The sequence below is a fragment of the Enhydra lutris genome, unplaced genomic scaffold (genome assembly GCF_002288905.1).
Source record: "Enhydra lutris kenyoni isolate GAN:26980312 unplaced genomic scaffold, ASM228890v2 scaffoldscaffold14, whole genome shotgun sequence".
Lineage (NCBI taxonomy): Eukaryota > Metazoa > Chordata > Mammalia > Carnivora > Mustelidae > Enhydra > Enhydra lutris.
In genome coordinates this window covers 34,258,144-34,275,789 of record NW_019154098.1, presented here as the reverse complement: position 1 = coordinate 34,275,789, position 17,646 = coordinate 34,258,144, and the positions used below count along the sequence as shown (strand labels likewise).

At 36.2% G+C, this 17,646-nt stretch overlaps 1 protein-coding gene across 35 annotated transcripts in view; it reads left to right on the top strand.

Annotated features, from left to right (window-relative positions):
- Nucleotides 1–17,646, top strand: part of LOC111146851 (regulating synaptic membrane exocytosis 2) — a 591,447-nt gene that overhangs the window by 489,416 nt on the left and 84,385 nt on the right. The gene's annotated exons all lie outside the window — the stretch shown is intronic.

Sequence of the window (17,646 nt, the reverse complement as noted above, 5' to 3'; positions counted from 1 at the left end):
ACATAGGAAAATACATTTTATAGCAAATATTTCTGCTGGAATTTATGCCATTTTAAACCATTTATCAGCAGCATTATCTAATAAATATAATATGAGCCACATAGCTAAGTGTAATTTTAGTAGGTACATTAAAAAAAAGGAAACAGGTAAAATTAATCTAATAATATCTTTTATTTAATCGAATATAGTCAGATTATCTCATTTCGAATTTTAATCTGTATAAAAAATGAATGGTATGTTTTATCTTGGGGTGGGGTATGTATACTAAGACTTCTAAACCAGTGTGTGTATTACACTTGCAACACATCTCAGTTTGGATGAAGCTCATTCCAAGTGTTCATTAGCCACATGTTGCTAGTGTCTGTAGCACTGGACAGTGCAGATGTGAAACAAAGTAAAATACTCAAAGTTTTGCTCTTTGTGATTTCTCTAGAGAGAAGCATAGTTTAAGAAATCTTGGTTAGAAAAGATATGTATTTGTTGGAAAGAAGAATGGAAGGATAGTAGTAGTAGTAGTAGTTGTTGTTGTTGTTTTTAAAGGAAATAGACTAGCAGTCAAATTAGTACACAGCCTGGTCTTTGTATAGTACAACAGTTTGATTGGTAATCCTTCTTTTAGAGCCATAGTTTTTTTGTATTGAACTTTTATAGGTGACTACTTGAAAAGATGTCATAATTGTGTTTATTTATATAAATCTGACTTTAAATGACTCATGGTAAATCTTGGGCAGTTTGATGGCTCCATTGTGTAATAATCTAAAACGTAATCATTAAGAAATTTCTGAGGATTTATAATTTCCATTTTTGGAACATAAGAACTTCTGAATGTAAGGATTTAATCATGTAGAATTCAATAAACATTTAATAAATAAAAATTTAATAAGCAATTTACATATTTAAATTAAAAATCTAGGGTCTCCATTTAATGTCAATTAACATTCTTGGTTTCAGTATTTTAAATCAGAATTCTACTATAAAATAGGTATTCAGTGCAATATAAGACATAATAACGATATATGCTTATTTTATGCTTATAATTGAATTCTGTAAGAAATGTCAAGGTGAAGAATACCTTGTATTTATCTTTTTGTACATGCAGTTCATTATTTACTCATTCAAACATGAGTTTAAGTGGCAGGTTATATTCATTAACGAAAAACAACTTTGAGAAATATCCATGAAAGCAAAAGTAGCTTATAAATGTAAAAGAGTGAAATGTTTGAGACATGACATTTACAATTTGCTTAAATTCTCTTTATCTTCATTATTCCATTATGATGAATAGATATTTATTTTCATTATTATTCATTATTTTCTAGCCTTTGACGTCACAAAATTCATTTGAAAATGGCACTGTATTAGTTTCTATAATGGAAAGAATAATATCCTTGACTTAAGTTTTGGCTGTTAGTTTTCAAAACAAACGAGAAAATAATGTTTCATGGGGACTCTTCTGCCACAGGTTAAGTGGTGACTCCTTTTTGATGACCTCTTCCTTGTCTTTCACTATGTCTCACTGACATGCTCACTGAGAATTTTTATCCAACCTTAATAACAGTTAGCTAAAAACAATAAAATAACACTTAAATTGGCATTCTTTCCAGGCAAAAAAGGTAAAGTCTGAGTTTTGGGGTTTCAGAGTGTTTTCAGGAGGATAATCTGTAAGAATAAAGAGAATTTCCCATTGTAATCATTATTTATGAACCAAATGGAAGAGTACATTTATTCACATAGATTGTGTGTACCATTTCATTGAGTGCCCAAGGTGTATAATTTTTCATTCACTACCAACCACAGTATATGACACATTATAGTTACTCAGTAAATGACTGTTAAATTGAATTTACTTGTAAATGCATTATTAATTTAATATCTGTATATCAAGGTCATCTTATAAATATTTTCATTGAAACACAATCTTTTTAAATTTGAAATGACTGAAGGTATGGGAATTGTTTACCTACATGAAGTCTGAGGGACCGTTTCTATGAGACCACAGAACTTAGCTGCTTCTTCAAATAAATCTAGCAAGTTTAAGTTTCTGTGCTTATTAAAGCCTCAATGTCCCTATTTAATTGTAAACATATATAATTTAGAGCTAACATATCTTAACCATATTCTAGACGTTGTGCTAAATGCTGTATTTTATTTCATTAACCTCATCACAAACTTGTGAGAATATTATTATTTTTATCAGATGAATTAATTCATTTATTCAGTAAATATTTACTGAATATTTATCAGGCAACAGGCATTATTTTAAAACCTGGGATAGAGCAGTGAACAGAAGAGGTAATGTCTTTGCCCCATGCAGTTAGCTTCCATTCAAGTAGAAAGGTATATAATAAAATCATGAGAAACCTAAAAGCTCAGAACAGGTTAAAAAAAAATGCTCAAGCTCATGAACTATTAATTGATAGAAACAGGAGAGGAAACCATGTGTGACTGCCTCAAAAGCTAAGTTTAGGTCTCAATTCTTGACAAATTGCCAGATTTTGTTGACTTGACTAAATCACTTTGGCTCCAGAAAAATCTAGCCGTGTTCTGATTTTTGTTTGTTTGTTAGTTTTATCATGTTATTCTTTATATCTTTCAGATTTATAATAATAGTAGGAAAACTTCAAACACTGTATACTAGACTAAAAAATAGCTTACCTAACTTCCTTTCCTATGTCAACTCCAATTCCAGTGGGTTTCCTAACCTTCAAAAACTAGCGCTGTGCCTGCTCGGAGACGTCATTCCAGAGCTGAAATTCCCAATCCTTGAGGGACTGATTGACTCAGAATTCAGGAAGGAAAAAAATAAGTTTAGATTTCTAATGAGCTGAAAGCCTTTCCTTATAAAGTTCCAAAGAGGATTCAGTATGTATGACCAAGCACATCTAGTCAAAATATTTCTGTCATTTTAATCATTAAAGTAGATGACAATCTTTCTATTCATGGTGATTTCTGAGCGACATATAAAACAAACTTATACTTGAGTAACATTGTCTACAGGCACAAATACAAGCTAAGCAATATTCTAAGTTAAATCAGATATCCACATGCCTTTACATGAAAGAGTAATAAAATTGCTCTTTAGTGGTGAATAAAGGAATTTTAATATAGTGCGTCTTATTATAGCGCATCTTATTGGATTTAGTCAAAGAGAAATTACCAGTATTCATCTAATTAGGTAAGAAAAGTATAGTTTAACAAAAAGTAAGGGGTTACCTGTCATGTAAGTATGTTTTCCACATGAAATGTCTAAATTGAACTTAAAATATGTGAGTTTAAGTCTTAACCTAGATACCGTGCCATACTGCACAAAATAATTTACACATTAAAGCTACCTGGGAATTTTGTTTCCTAACTCTTCTAATTTATTACCTCGTTTTTCTAAACTTATTGACTAAGGCAATAGACCATGGTCTTTGACAGGAAGTATGGTCATTTTATCCGTATATACATCCATAGTCTCCAGTGTTCTGTGCCAAGGTCAGTCAGGAGTGACCCCAAGAGGAGACACAGGAGGAGCTCAGGAACATGAAGTCGAAGGTAACAGGTCCTAAGGAGGCGCGCCACGCCTTGCAGGGCCACATGGGAAAGCAGCATTGTAGGTTCAGAAGGCAGAAGGGGCTGGAATGAGGCAAGAGTTAAGGCCAGAGCCTTTGGGGGGAGCTAGAAAGACAAGATCGGGCAGAGTAAACAGTTTTAAGACTGGCAGGTTTGAGTCATTCCTTCCAGCTGGGCTTTGGGTTTTTGGAGTGGTCTTCTATGGCCTGGTACCAGGTGCAGGGAAAGTATGCATTTGGTGTGAATAAGTCAAATAGAGGAGGTGTGGCTCTGAATTTGGCTAATTTGCATATCAAAGGCTGAGCCCTTCCCTATCTCTAACAATTGGCTAGCCCCAGGAAGGGCAGTTTCTTCCCAACCAGGAAGATTTTTAAATGTTAAAACATCATAATATACTGAAAATAAAAAATGTAAACAGTACACATACGTATGTATATATGCACTCACACATATAATCTTTAGATGATTTTTAATCCCCACTAAAATTAAATTAAGAACTATAAAAAAATTCTCACTTGGAGCTTTGTTGTTTAGATATTTTTAAATATCTGTAACTGTGGTCTGTTAGTGGGTACTATTGAAGGAAAGACTCCTTCTTGGTCTTTTATTTCTAAGCCTAGAGCCCTAATTTTCTCCTATGGGAACAAGGGACCAGATAACCGTTAACAAAATTGTCTCAGAGAGTATAACGTGCCAGTGTGCTTCTCTTCCCTGACATTTCCAAATCCTGTGGCACAGGCTCCTGAGCCCTGCTGTAAAGAAGATAGATGGTAAAAAATGGCTATCTTTTGCAAGCAATAATTCAGAGCTCATTAAGAAAAATAATGTGACAGAAAGCCACCAGTTCCAGGAACATGGAACAGTGGTGCCCTACAAATCATTTTGTCTGACTCTTAACAGTTACTAAGAAAGGTAAAGGGGCAAGAAACTACTTGTCTTTTCAAGGTCATTGTCAGCCAAATATAAGGAAAACATACACAACTTGAATAAAAACATCACTGTTGCCAAATATAAAAGAATAATGTATGGGCATATGTATTTGGCCTCTTGGAAAAATATTCTAGAATGAGTTTTGGGTTTTTTTAATCCCATAGGACTCCAGAAATTCTGGTAGAGTCTTCTGTGAATTTGAAAGATTGATTTGATTAGCTATGGAAGTTACATAGATAAGGAGTAATTAGATTTCATCAAGATATGTAAGTTTAAAGCATGTTCTCACTCTCTGAAATGATGCATGCAACGTGATTATACAAAGTAGAGAAATAGTTAAAATTTGGATTTGATTTGTAATCAAGTTTTTGAAAAATTAAAGTATTCAATATTTTTCAAAATATGGGACTAATATGTTTTGTACTTTAGAGTCTGGAGAATTAATATTTTTAATATATAGCCATTCATACATTTGTATGCATTTTGAAGCACAACGTCTAGTCATTTTATGTGGGTTAAAATTAATGTCCAGGAATATTTTCATAATGTATGATTTGATGTGGATAAGTTATAGTCCAAGAATATTTTCATATTATGGTTTAGCTTTCAATATTAATTTTAGAAACATAATGTGAGTTTTTATGTAGTGTAATCATTTCACGAGTGTGGAATAGTCATCATTTGTTAAATACTCTGCAAAGTTAGTACACTTATAGAGCTGGACAATTAGCAAGAATAAATCAAAGCCCTCGGCCTATTTTTTTTAATTTTCACAAAATCTTAACTATTATTGTTCCTTTGATACTGATAAGAATGGTGAAAAATGCTTGGAGTTATAGGCCAGTGAGGATACCTTCTGATATTTGTCATGGACCTTTTTATAGATGGGGCAAATCTATAAAAATCAAAAGAAGCTGAAATGAAAATGAATTAGGGGGAAGTCTATTCCTGCCTGAAATATTTACATATAGAAGTAATTGTGTTAGCTGAAAAGTAGAGATGAAACAATAGAACAATTTAAGGGGATGATATACACAATGAATTGCTGGGTTAGAATTGTGGAGTTTATCCTGAACACCTATGAAGAGGAAGATGTTATTGCTTAAAAATCATATACTAAGGATAATTGGGAGGAACAATAGCTGAAGTAAAAAGAAAGAGTAAAGGAACCATGAAAATTTGAAAGGATTAATTTTTAAAACCAGATTAACAGAGGTATTAAAGTCATAAAAATATGGAGGTTAAAGTCTATTAATGATCTCTAGCCTCCTCATCTGCTGGGTTAGGAAAAGGAGGCCCCTGAGCAAAGAGACAAAGAAGTTTAATGTGCTAAATCAAACTTTTTCACTTGAGTTCTTAAACTCATATATTTCTCCATTTTGAAGAAATATTTTGTATCAATTTTTGACTTTTTAATCTTTCTCTCTCCTCAAGTTCTTCTGATTTTCCCTTTTAAAAAAAGTAATATACTAGTAATCCTTATTTTCGTAACTGTGCTATTTGGATACTCCCGTGAGTTTACCATTTCTTTCTTTCTCTTCAATTGCAAATCTGTCCAACATAGTCTCCTCCTTAAGAGCTTTCTCTCCATTCCATCACGTTCCCTTGTCAACTTCTTGGAAACTGAATTTGATCTCTATTTCAGTAGCTGCTTTCTTAAAGGCCAGTTGTGTCCTCGGAAGTTCCAAATCTAGAGCTTTCTTACTGTTCCTACTAATGAGTTCTTTGCATCACTTGACCACCTCAACATTTGTGAACTCATCCTTCTCTTGTCTTTTATGGGATTTAACCCTATTCTGTTTTTCTTATTTCTGAGAATGTGTCTCTATTCGTCTGTCACTCCTTTTCTTCCAAACCTTTGTAAGTATTCTGCAGAGTATCTTCTCAAACATTGTCATTTCTGTCTTGATACATTTGGCTTCCCTATGTAAGCTGCCTCCTAACTTCTCTCCTCTCCTGTTCAACTAATATTTATTCACACCATCTTTTTAGCCGTGACTTTTCCCTTGGGCCCTTGTCCTAAGTGTGCGGCTTCCTCCCATTGAACCTCTCCATCCGAAAATTCCATTGGTTCCGTGGTGATCACTTCCTAAACCATCACTACCCAGGCAAACATTAAGCTCTTTAAGGGTGTTCGTTTCCTCTTCCAAAAAAGTTGTGAGTGAATTCATATAAAGCACTTAGAGTACCCATTGGTGTATGGTAAATGCTTACTAATTTGAGCTCTTATTATATCTTATTCCCAGATGCAGATACTAAGCTATACAGATGGTTCTTTCAAATAACTTTGACATTAGTCTTTGCTTTTTATTAGTAAGAGCAATATTAGGAGCCTGGGTTTTTCTATCCTTCCCCCAGATTATTCCTATAAACTCTTAACTGATTTTCCTATAGCCAGTCTCCTTTATTCCATCCTCTTTGTTAGTCAAAAACAGATGAGATTGTGCTGTTATGATAAACAACCCTGATTCCTAGTGATATTAACCAACACAAATTGTTTCTTCCCATTGTAGTCACTCAGGGTCTGACAAAGGGAAAGACAAGTTGGAGTTCATCAGCATCAATTAAATGCATCCTCCCAGAAGCAACATGACTCATTTCCACTAACATTTCACTTGTCAAAACAAGTCAAAAGATCACTTCTAGCCTCGATGGAGTAAGGAAAGATAACCTTACCTTGCCCCTACCTGCAAGGAGGAGAACAGAATATTGTAGGGGTGCCTGGGTGGCTCAGTGGTTAAAGCCTCTGCCTTCGGCTCAGGTCATGATCCCAGGGTCCTGGGATTGAGTCCCGCATCAGGCTCTCTGTTCAGCGGGGAACCTGCCTCCTCCTCCTCTCTCTCTCTGCCTGCCTCTCTGCCTACTTGTGATCTGTCTGTCAAATAAATTTAAAAAAAATCTTTAAAAAAAAAAGAATATTGTAAACAGCCTAATGACTCCCCCCACTAGGTTACATAATCTTCCTTATTTATCACTTGTGTGTTACTCTCTAGCACTATCAGCTTCAGTGACTCTTTTTACAGGAATCCATATAACAATGTGAGTCTAATCTGCTTTTCGGGACTTAACCTCTGCTACTCTTAGCCTATAACATCTTCTATTTCAGCCAAACTGCACTACTCATCCCCAAAACATGGCATGTTCTTTCTGCATTTAATGCATAATATTCTCTTCTCTTTAGTATTTTTTCTTTCTCTCTACATGTAATCACTTTTACCCAGTATTCAAGACCCAGGTTCATGAAACTTTCCCGAACTCTGATTTTTTTTTTTTAGATTTTTTTAAATTTATTTGACAGATCAGAAGTAGGCAGAGAGGCAGGCAGAGAGAGAGGGGGAAAGAGGCTGCCTGCTGAGCAGAGAGCCCAATGTGGGGCTCGATCCCAGGACCCCGAGATCATGACCTGAGCTGAAGGCAGAGGCTTAACCCACTGAGCCACAGGAGCCTGGGTTTTTCTATCCTTCCCCCAGATTATTCCTATAAACTCTTAACTGATTTTCCTATAGCCAGTCTCCTTTATTCCATCCTCTTTGTTAGTCAAAAACAGATGAGATTGTGCTGTTATGATAAACAACCCTGATTCCTAGTGATATTAACCAACACAAATTGTTTCTTCCCATTGTAGTCACTCAGGGTCTGACAAAGGGAAAGACAAGTTGGAGTTCATCAGCATCAATTAAATGCATCCTCCCAGAAGCAACATGACTCATTTCCACTAACATTTCACTTGTCAAAACAAGTCAAAAGATCACTTCTAGCCTCGATGGAGTAAGGAAAGATAACCTTACCTTGCCCCTACCTGCAAGGAGGAGAACAGAATATTGTAGGGGTGCCTGGGTGGCTCAGTGGTTAAAGCCTCTGCCTTCGGCTCAGGTCATGATCCCAGGGTCCTGGGATTGAGTCCCGCATCAGGCTCTCTGTTCAGCGGGGAACCTGCCTCCTCCTCCTCTCTCTCTCTGCCTGCCTCTCTGCCTACTTGTGATCTGTCTGTCAAATAAATTTAAAAAAAATCTTTAAAAAAAAAAGAATATTGTAAACAGCCTAATGACTCCCCCCACTAGGTTACATAATCTTCCTTATTTATCACTTGTGTGTTACTCTCTAGCACTATCAGCTTCAGTGACTCTTTTTACAGGAATCCATATAACAATGTGAGTCTAATCTGCTTTTCGGGACTTAACCTCTGCTACTCTTAGCCTATAACATCTTCTATTTCAGCCAAACTGCACTACTCATCCCCAAAACATGGCATGTTCTTTCTGCATTTAATGCATAATATTCTCTTCTCTTTAGTATTTTTTCTTTCTCTCTACATGTAATCACTTTTACCCAGTATTCAAGACCCAGGTTCATGAAACTTTCCCGAACTCTGATTTTTTTTTTTTAGATTTTTTTAAATTTATTTGACAGATCAGAAGTAGGCAGAGAGGCAGGCAGAGAGAGAGGGGGAAAGAGGCTGCCTGCTGAGCAGAGAGCCCAATGTGGGGCTCGATCCCAGGACCCCGAGATCATGACCTGAGCTGAAGGCAGAGGCTTAACCCACTGAGCCACCCAGGCACCCCAGAACTCTGATTTTTAATGGTCTCTTTCCCTCTAATGAAATCTCATAGTACTGCAAGATTTTCTCTAATACTTATAACATTTTTTAAACTAATTTGCATAAGCATTTCTTGTCTTACTTGCATTTTAAACTATATGCTTCTTAAATAATGACTGTACCTCATTCGTTGTTTTTATTCACTGCCGTGCCAACCGTACTGTAGGCTAAATGGAGCCTTAGCACTAATTAGAAAAAGGTGTTCCCCTGGTTAGATTGTTAGAAAGACACTTGTTTTGAACAAGAGAAAATTCTCCTGTTGTGTGCAGAGTAAAAAGTTCTCTTCCCATCAGTTCTGGCCCCACGGAGCAGGAAGATGGAGCTCAGACACTCTTCCAGCCCCCACTTGCTCCTTTAGGACCTAACACCAAGTGGGTGTAACACAGTAAATATTTGCTAATGCAATCAATTAGTTAGCGGCAATAATATGTACTGTATGTAAATTAGCTGAATCCAGAAATGTGTGCAGGCCTAAAAATTTAAGGAGAAAAAGAAACAAAATATAAATCGGCTCTTGGCACTGAGGACCCTTATAAAGAAGCTGAAGTCAGAGAAAAGGAGTAGGTTTTATAAGATACATGTTATAACGAAAACATTTTAAAATCGTAATTCTTGTATAAAGTTTCTTTATAAATTGTTATCTTAATCAATAGTGAAAGCAACTGGTGTGATGGAAATATATGTACTCTAAGTGTAGTTTTTGTGTTTAATTTTTTAAGGAAGACAGAACACAGCTAACTTAATAAAAGATATTGAAAAATGATCATATAAGGATGGGCAAAATAAATTATTAGAAGCCATGATTACTGTGTGACAGAGAGAAACATAGACTTAGATTTGTAAAGTATTACATTTAAATTTTTTTCTTAAAGTAAGTTTCTTCATTCTCAAAGTGGTGGTGGTAGAGATATGTTACTCATCAATTTGATGGAGAACTTAAAAAATTAAGGAACTGTGAAGGATTAATATATAGGTAGACTTAAGAGTTTAAATAAATTAGGAATTTTCAGTTAGTAAATGAATATTCCTGATACCTTTGATGATCTAAGCCTTCATAAATTTGTCACTATTTATAGAAGATAGTCATGTTCTCTTCAAAATGGTCTTTAATAGTATATTTAGAGACAAATATTGGTCTGGAGCCCAGGTTTCTTGGTGCCACCACCTGTGCAGTGTATGTCCGCACAGACTTAGGGTCGCTCTGATATAATATCTGAACAGGCAGTTCAATAAGGGTAGGTAGGACAGGACATACATTGATCCCCACAATTCTAGGTCCTCTTGTCTCTTGACCTCATCTTATGTCAATATCCCCACCTTCACCTCATTCAATTAACACTGGTTTCATAAGTTCCCTCTAACAACCAAGCTTGTTTTGGCCTCAGGATATTTGCACTTGCTCCCCTCTTGGTGCCCTTCCTTAGCATGACTGGCTTCATCATTCAGGACTCAGCTCAGTTGTCTCCTCTTCAGAGAGGCATTCCTTGACCATGCTAATGTTGCCCTTCCCCCAAACTTTCCAGTACCCATAATCATTTTATTCTACCTTATTTTCTTCAGATCACATATCACCATCTGAAATTGACCTTTATTTACTTGTTTATTGCCCTTCCCCATGATGATTTGAATGAAAGCTCCGTGAAAACAGGGACATTCTCTCCTTCTCTGCTATACTTTTGACTCCAAGAACTGCCACGTAGTGGGTACAAAATAAATATCTTTTAAATGAATGATCAAATCCTAGTGGTAGTGGCATGTGAAAAAAAGGATCAAGCCTCAAACTAAGAAATCTTTTTTTTTTCCTTAAAGAATATTTTGTTTTGTTTTGTTTTGAAGAAATCTTTAGGGGCGCCTGGGTGGCTCAGTCGTTAAGCGTCTGCCTTTGGCTCAGGTCATGATCCCAGGGTCCTGGGATCAAGCCCCACATTGGGCTCCCTGCTCAGCGGGAGCCTGCTTCTCCCTCTCCCCCTCCCACTGCTTGTGTACCTGCAATCACTATCTCTCTCTGTCAAATAAATAAATAAAATCTTTTTTTTTTTTTATAAAGAAATCTAATCAAGTAGAACTTTAGGCATGAATAAGAAGTTGGCAGGGGAATTGGGGAGCTTACAGGACTTCCTGGGGCTCCTTAAACTATTCTAACTAAGCAGCGATCTGCTCTGTCGACACTGAGGCCTTGAGACCTCTTCCTTCCCTGAGACCCAAGACCTGAACCATAAACACGGCTCTGTGACTAATGGCTCTCGTCAAGGCAGATATTTTTGGCTAAAAATACTTCGTTAATTAGGTCGTTCTTCCTCCCTAACTCTGGATATCAACTTTGTAGAGTAGACAAAAACACATATACCCTCCAATACATTCAGATACTATACTAATAAATTATGGTGTATTAATTGAATGCATTTATAAATCATACTTCAGTAATACTAAAAATACTGAATTTTAAATTTGTGTCATTTCCAGAAATCAAAGAATTAGTATAGGAAACTCAGTTTTTACATGCTCCTCAGAGAGAGATTTTATTTGAATTGTTAACTTAATTAAGGTTTCTTGATGTTGGAGTTGGTCACTCGAATTTCAGTTATAAAAGAAGACCCTGTCATTATGTAGCCATATTTTCATTTCTCATTCTGATATTTGCCAGTAAATTAATGAAAAGAAACTATGGCATATCATGTGTTTATCTTTATCCTTGTGGTGATAGATGTTAAGTAAACATTTGTTGAATACATGATTACTACTTTCCAAGCCTAAAATTGTAGATGATCACTTGAGTAAGTGAAATAAAACCTATTAAATCATAAATTAGGGTATTAATAATTTTAAGTTCCACATTTTAGGAAAGCCATAGTATTTAATAGAGAGAAAAATTTTAATTAAGAGAAATTAAGACAGGAGCAGAGTTTGTTACCCCTCTTTCCCGCACCCAAGGAACATGCCAGAATTCAAGAAAAGACACTAAAATTCAGGCATCCTCCCAATGACTGACAACTGGGTGCAATCAAGTATGAGTTTTCACTGTGATGGGGACATGGTTAGCCATTGTCACCTGCCTCCAGAAACACAACAATGGGAAGGAAAAAGAATCAAACCCTTCAAGGTGCCATACTGTTTGAGAGCTTGGCCAGTCTCACTGGGTGCCTTTTTCCCATTCTACCATTATTACTATTGTCTTCTTCCTTTTGAGCCCTGCAGGCCCTCTCTAGCGTCACTTCCTAGCCCCAGATGTTATAAATACTTCCACCCCTGGAATTCTCTCTGCCTACTTCCTATCCAGAAGTATCTGTTCTGTTCCTGAGCTGCACACTCTACTGTAACGGCTGCTGGGCTGAGCTGTAGTTAAGACCACAACGTTCTAAAATCACCCCAGTCTTTAACACTTTGGCTAAGTCCCTCCTAACCACCTTCCCAGTTCTCAATATGATGAAGTATTTGTTTCGACAAGACTGTGATTTTTATTTACAATGTTACTCTTGTGCCCATACTCTCATACACTCAGACTTTGCCTTTGTCCTATGTTTGCTATTTATTACTTTAACCCAAACCACTTAGCTCTATTCATTCAAACTATGAATTAACACTTTTGGCCCCTTGGCCTATAATCTTCATTTAATTTAATCACATACTGCCATAACCCCTGATAGGCTATTTAAGTCTTTGAGGAATATCTACAAATATTTCACTTGCCGTTCATTATCTTTCTCCTAATGATTGACATTACTAAATTCCCTTTTAAAAAAATCTTTCAAGATACAATTTCAACATTTATAATTATGTCCTAAAATAGATCACTTGCTTGGGCAATTTCACATGTATTACTGTGAGAGTGCTAAATGTATAAAGTTTTTCATTGTTTTTCTGAAGTCAAAAATTAGAAAAGATGAAAATGATATTTAGATATGTAGAAATGGCTGTATCTCTTTCTAGAACTGAGCATCCTATATCAATATCCAATATTATTGTATGGTAATCTCATAGGATTAGCTTGAAAGCCATGCTATACCTTTAGCCCTCGGAATGAACTATGTGGATTGAATAACTTGAACTATCTAAAAGAAAAAGGTATGTTAGTCCTTGATTGCTCTTTTCATTTGTTTTATTTTTTTTTTTTCTTATTGCCATGTATGCTGGGGGGAAATTGAAAAAAAAGAACATTTTTTAAAACTATAATTACCAATCAGAGAAAATTAAAGCTATTTTTAGTGCACTGTGCACAATATATCCTTCTAGATCTTTTGCTGTGTACATTTATACTTTTTCCCCATAAGAACAGAAACATTCTGAACATATACTTTTATTTTTTTCATATTCTATTTATATGCCCCTTGTGCAGGGAAATGGTAGATCATTTCACAAATCCAGGTTTCTCCAACTACCTAGTTGAGCAAGAATAGACGATAGATAGATATAGATAGATAGATAGATAGATAGATGGATGGATTATAGAATGGATAGCCTCCAGGGTTTGAATTTATCTGTGTCCCCTATCAGTAAGGTAAATCCGTATTTGGTATGAGAGCCAGCCAAAACTAGGCTGCAAATATCTGCTTCTGCCCCCCATGTCAAGGACATTTTTATGTCAATAAATACTTATTTATAATATTATTTTCAAAGATATAGTCTACTTTATTGATGAACATAACTGATTTAAACACCCTCAACTATTGTACATTTCTGAGGTTTTATGTGTATGAGTGTATTGTTATTATAATCAATTCTGCAGTAAATGCTATCGCTAAATTTGTACACGTTGCTAAATTTTCCTTTAGGACATACCTAAAAGTAGAATAGAGAGGTTAAAAGCTCCTCTGGGCTTTTTTAAAGGCTTTTGATACATATTGCCAGATCGCCCTTCAGAAGTCCCTCACTGAGACCCCAACAGCTGCACTGGAAATTTACCAGATCCTTAGAAACACTCTCTTTTAATGGATCTGTGTTTTCTTAATCACCTTGAGCATTCCAAATGATCACCCATGTTTACAGATTTTTTTTTTTTTACTGCAAAGTATTTCATGAATCCAGAGTCATAAAGCTTTAAAAATTTTGGTTAATAGCTTGTTTGCTTACAGCATTGTTTGCTTGTAGTTTTTTTTTTTTTTTTAAGATTTTATTTATTTATTTGATAGAGTGAGATCACAAGTAGGCAGAGAGGCAGGCAGAGAGAGAGAGGAGGAAGCAGGCTCCCTGCCAAGCAGAAAGCCCGATGCGGGACTCAATCCCAGGACCCTGAGATCATGACCTGAGCCGAAGGCAGAGGCCTAACCCACTGAGCCAGCCAGGCGCCCCTGTTTGTTTATAGTTTTATGTGATGACGAGCAGGAAAAGTCAAGGAAACCTATAGCAATACTCTAGCCTCAGTCTCCCTCTTGTCAAAACACAGCACTGGAGGGTAGCTATTCAAAACTCATCCCTAGTGATCTCGAAGGTTCTAGAAGATGAAGAGTAGATCCATCTTACAAAACTTTATTTTATTTTATTTTATTTTATTTATTTATTTGACAGACAGAGACCACAAGTAGGCAGAGAGGCAGAGAGAGAGGGGGAAGCGGCTCCCTGCTGAGCAGAGAACCTGATTCGGGGCTCGATCCCAGGACCCTAGGATCATGACCCGGGCCAAAGGCAGAGGCTTAACCCACTGAGCCACCCAGGTGCCCCAAAACTTTTAATGCAGATAATGCATTATCCAAGTTGTTAGGCTGAAGAGAATACACTTCTGTAAAACCAAAATGTCATTAACTTTATCTACAAACTGATTTATCAGTTACAGTTAGTATTTTATTGTATCCTGCTTAATTTTGGATGAGTTCTTTATGGCTTTAATAGCCAACCGTAAAAATTAAAATGCAAAAATCGTAAGGTACATTAAGTAATATTTTGTGAGTATGTCTTTCACTTCCTTGGGTGGGAATAACTTAAGAGGCTGTTTTCCTTTTTTTTTTTTTTTTTTAAGATTTTATTTATTTGATAGAGATCACAAGTAGGCAGAGAGGCAGGCAGAGAGAGAGAGAGGAAGGGAAGCAGGCTCCCTGCTGAGCAGAAATGCAGGGCTCCATCCCAGGACCTTGGGATCATGACCTGAGCTGAAGGCAGAGGCTTTAACCCACTGAGTGGGTTAACCCAGGTGCCCCAAGAGGCTGTTTTCAAAAAGCATGTATTTGAGGGAAAGATGCCTCCATGACAAGAGTAGTGAGTTTTTCTGACGTGTTATATGCAGCACGTTATTCTTTTGAAAACCTTAGTTTCAGCTAAACTTTAACTTTTCTAGGCTTTTCTGATGACAACATACAGTGAAAATTGTATGTTGCATTTCCGTGTTTATTTGCCCAGAATCCATGGGATAAGAAATATCACAGGGCAGCAAAGCATATCATAGTTAGAGGGGACCTTGCAGAAACTCCAGTTTCTGGTTTAATGTTTAATGTTTAATGGCTGCTGAATGGAAATGGCAGCAGTGGTGGTGATGGTGGTGATAATGAGGAGAAGATGCGGGAGACTAATTCTTGGAGATCTTACGTGGCTGGCATTCGGTTTAGTGCTTTACTTAACATCTTCTCATTTACTGAGAAAATTAAGTATCAAAAAAGGCTAACTCTCCCAAATGAGTTAGCCAAAGATCAAACCCAGATTTCCCAACTCTCCGTGACGTCCGCTGTCCATTGTGTTAACGGTGGCTATCCTAAAGAGATTATAGACATTTTAATTTCAAAAGTATATAAATTTATAACTACAAATATCATTTCTACTGTTGCTGTTAGGTATTTATATGGTGCATGTTGAAGGGCTTTAGCCTTATTCTATCTGTTGCCCATATTACTTAATAAAAATTATTATGATTTCAATTTATTAAATTTTTACTTTAGAGATATTATCCCTATTCTTTAAAAGAAGAAGGGAAAATAGAGTATTCTTATGTTACAAATGAGGAATCTGAGGCTCAGAGTAGAGCAATTAACTCTTTCAAGGAAGTCCGTTAAGTAACAGCAAAACTGGGAGTCCAGCCCGTATCTTTTCACCTCCCAAACTCTTTCTCTTTTATTCTATTGTTGTTTATTAAAGAATAGTAAAATCAAACAAACTTGAAAATGATTAATTTGGGGTATTATAGAAACATATACACTGTTCTCTCTTTTGGCCAATTTATGCCTTATTTCTTCTTAAACTAATGTGAGGAGTAAAATAGTACAGTTTACTGTATTTTTTAAAGATTTCCTTTTTTATTTAACAGAGAAAGAGAGTATGTGAAAGCACAAGTTGGGGGAGCAGGAGAGGGAGGGCGGAGAAGCTGGCTCCCCATTGATCAGGGAGCCCAATGCAGGGCTTGATTCCAGGACCCTGAGATAGTGAACTTAGTCGAAGGTAGACGCTTAACTGACTGAGCCACCTAGGCGCCCCTAGTTTACTATATTTTTAAAACAGTGTTACACTAGACCTTTCCCCTCTGAAATACTTGAAGAAAATAAACATAAAATTAACATGTGGTCCTGGCCTTTTAGGAGATTTTACTCTAAGATGAAGTAAAAACAAATTTTTTTTTAGGAAGACTGAGAAATTAAATGAGAAATAAGAGTTTATCTCAATAGGTCAGTTTTCTAATTCCCATTCTTTAAATGACATATAAAGATATTTCTAGGGCTCCTGTGTGGCTCAGTCGGTTAAGTGTCTGCAGACGCTTCGGTCCTGATCTCAGGGTGCGGAGATCGAGCCTCACATTAGGGCTTCCTGCTGAGCAAGAAGTCTGCTTCTGCCTCTGCCTCACCTCCTCCCTGCCCAGGCTCTCTCTCTCTCTCAAATAAATACATAAAATCTTTATGAAAAAAAATATATTTCTAATGTTTCTTGATTTTTTTCTTTTCTTTTGCTGCTATAATTATGTTATTCACTCATACTATCAAAACCAAATTAAAGCAGAAGTTATTACTCTAATCCTGAGTCAGAATGATATGCAAATAAGTCTTCCCATTCCTGCAACCCAGGCCACATTTTTCACATTCTCTCAGGTTTTGGGGGCCAGCTGGATAGTCTGCTTCCAGATTCTTCAAACCCCTGTACTACTTCCCACCACACTTCAATGACCACAGAAAAATCAAGGGTCCTGTCTTTAGTTACTCCCATTGGCAGTGTTAGTCTACAGACTACCGCCAATGGAGTAATCAGTAATCAGTGCTAACACTGCCAATGGGAGTAAGAAGCTAATCAGTAATCGTCACCAGTAATCAGTAATCGTTAATCAGCTCACATACTTCATTGAGACATTGATTGCTTTCTGACCATATTGCCTAGAGATCTGATAATGAGGTTTCCTTCTTTCAAATGAATGCAAGAGGGAAATCTTCCTTTTCTTTATTTTTGGAGAATAGAAAGCAATAAATACGAAATTCTGTTAGGTGAAATAACTTATTTTTAATTCAAAACTAATGAAAACATCAATCTCTGTTAGAAAATTTAACCATTATTAGATAACTCATAAAGCTTATGAGACAGAGAAGAACTTATGTTGAAGGGCCACTCTTAGCAGTGGATGCTGTTATTTTTATTTTTTTGAAGAATTTTCCCACTCATGTAAT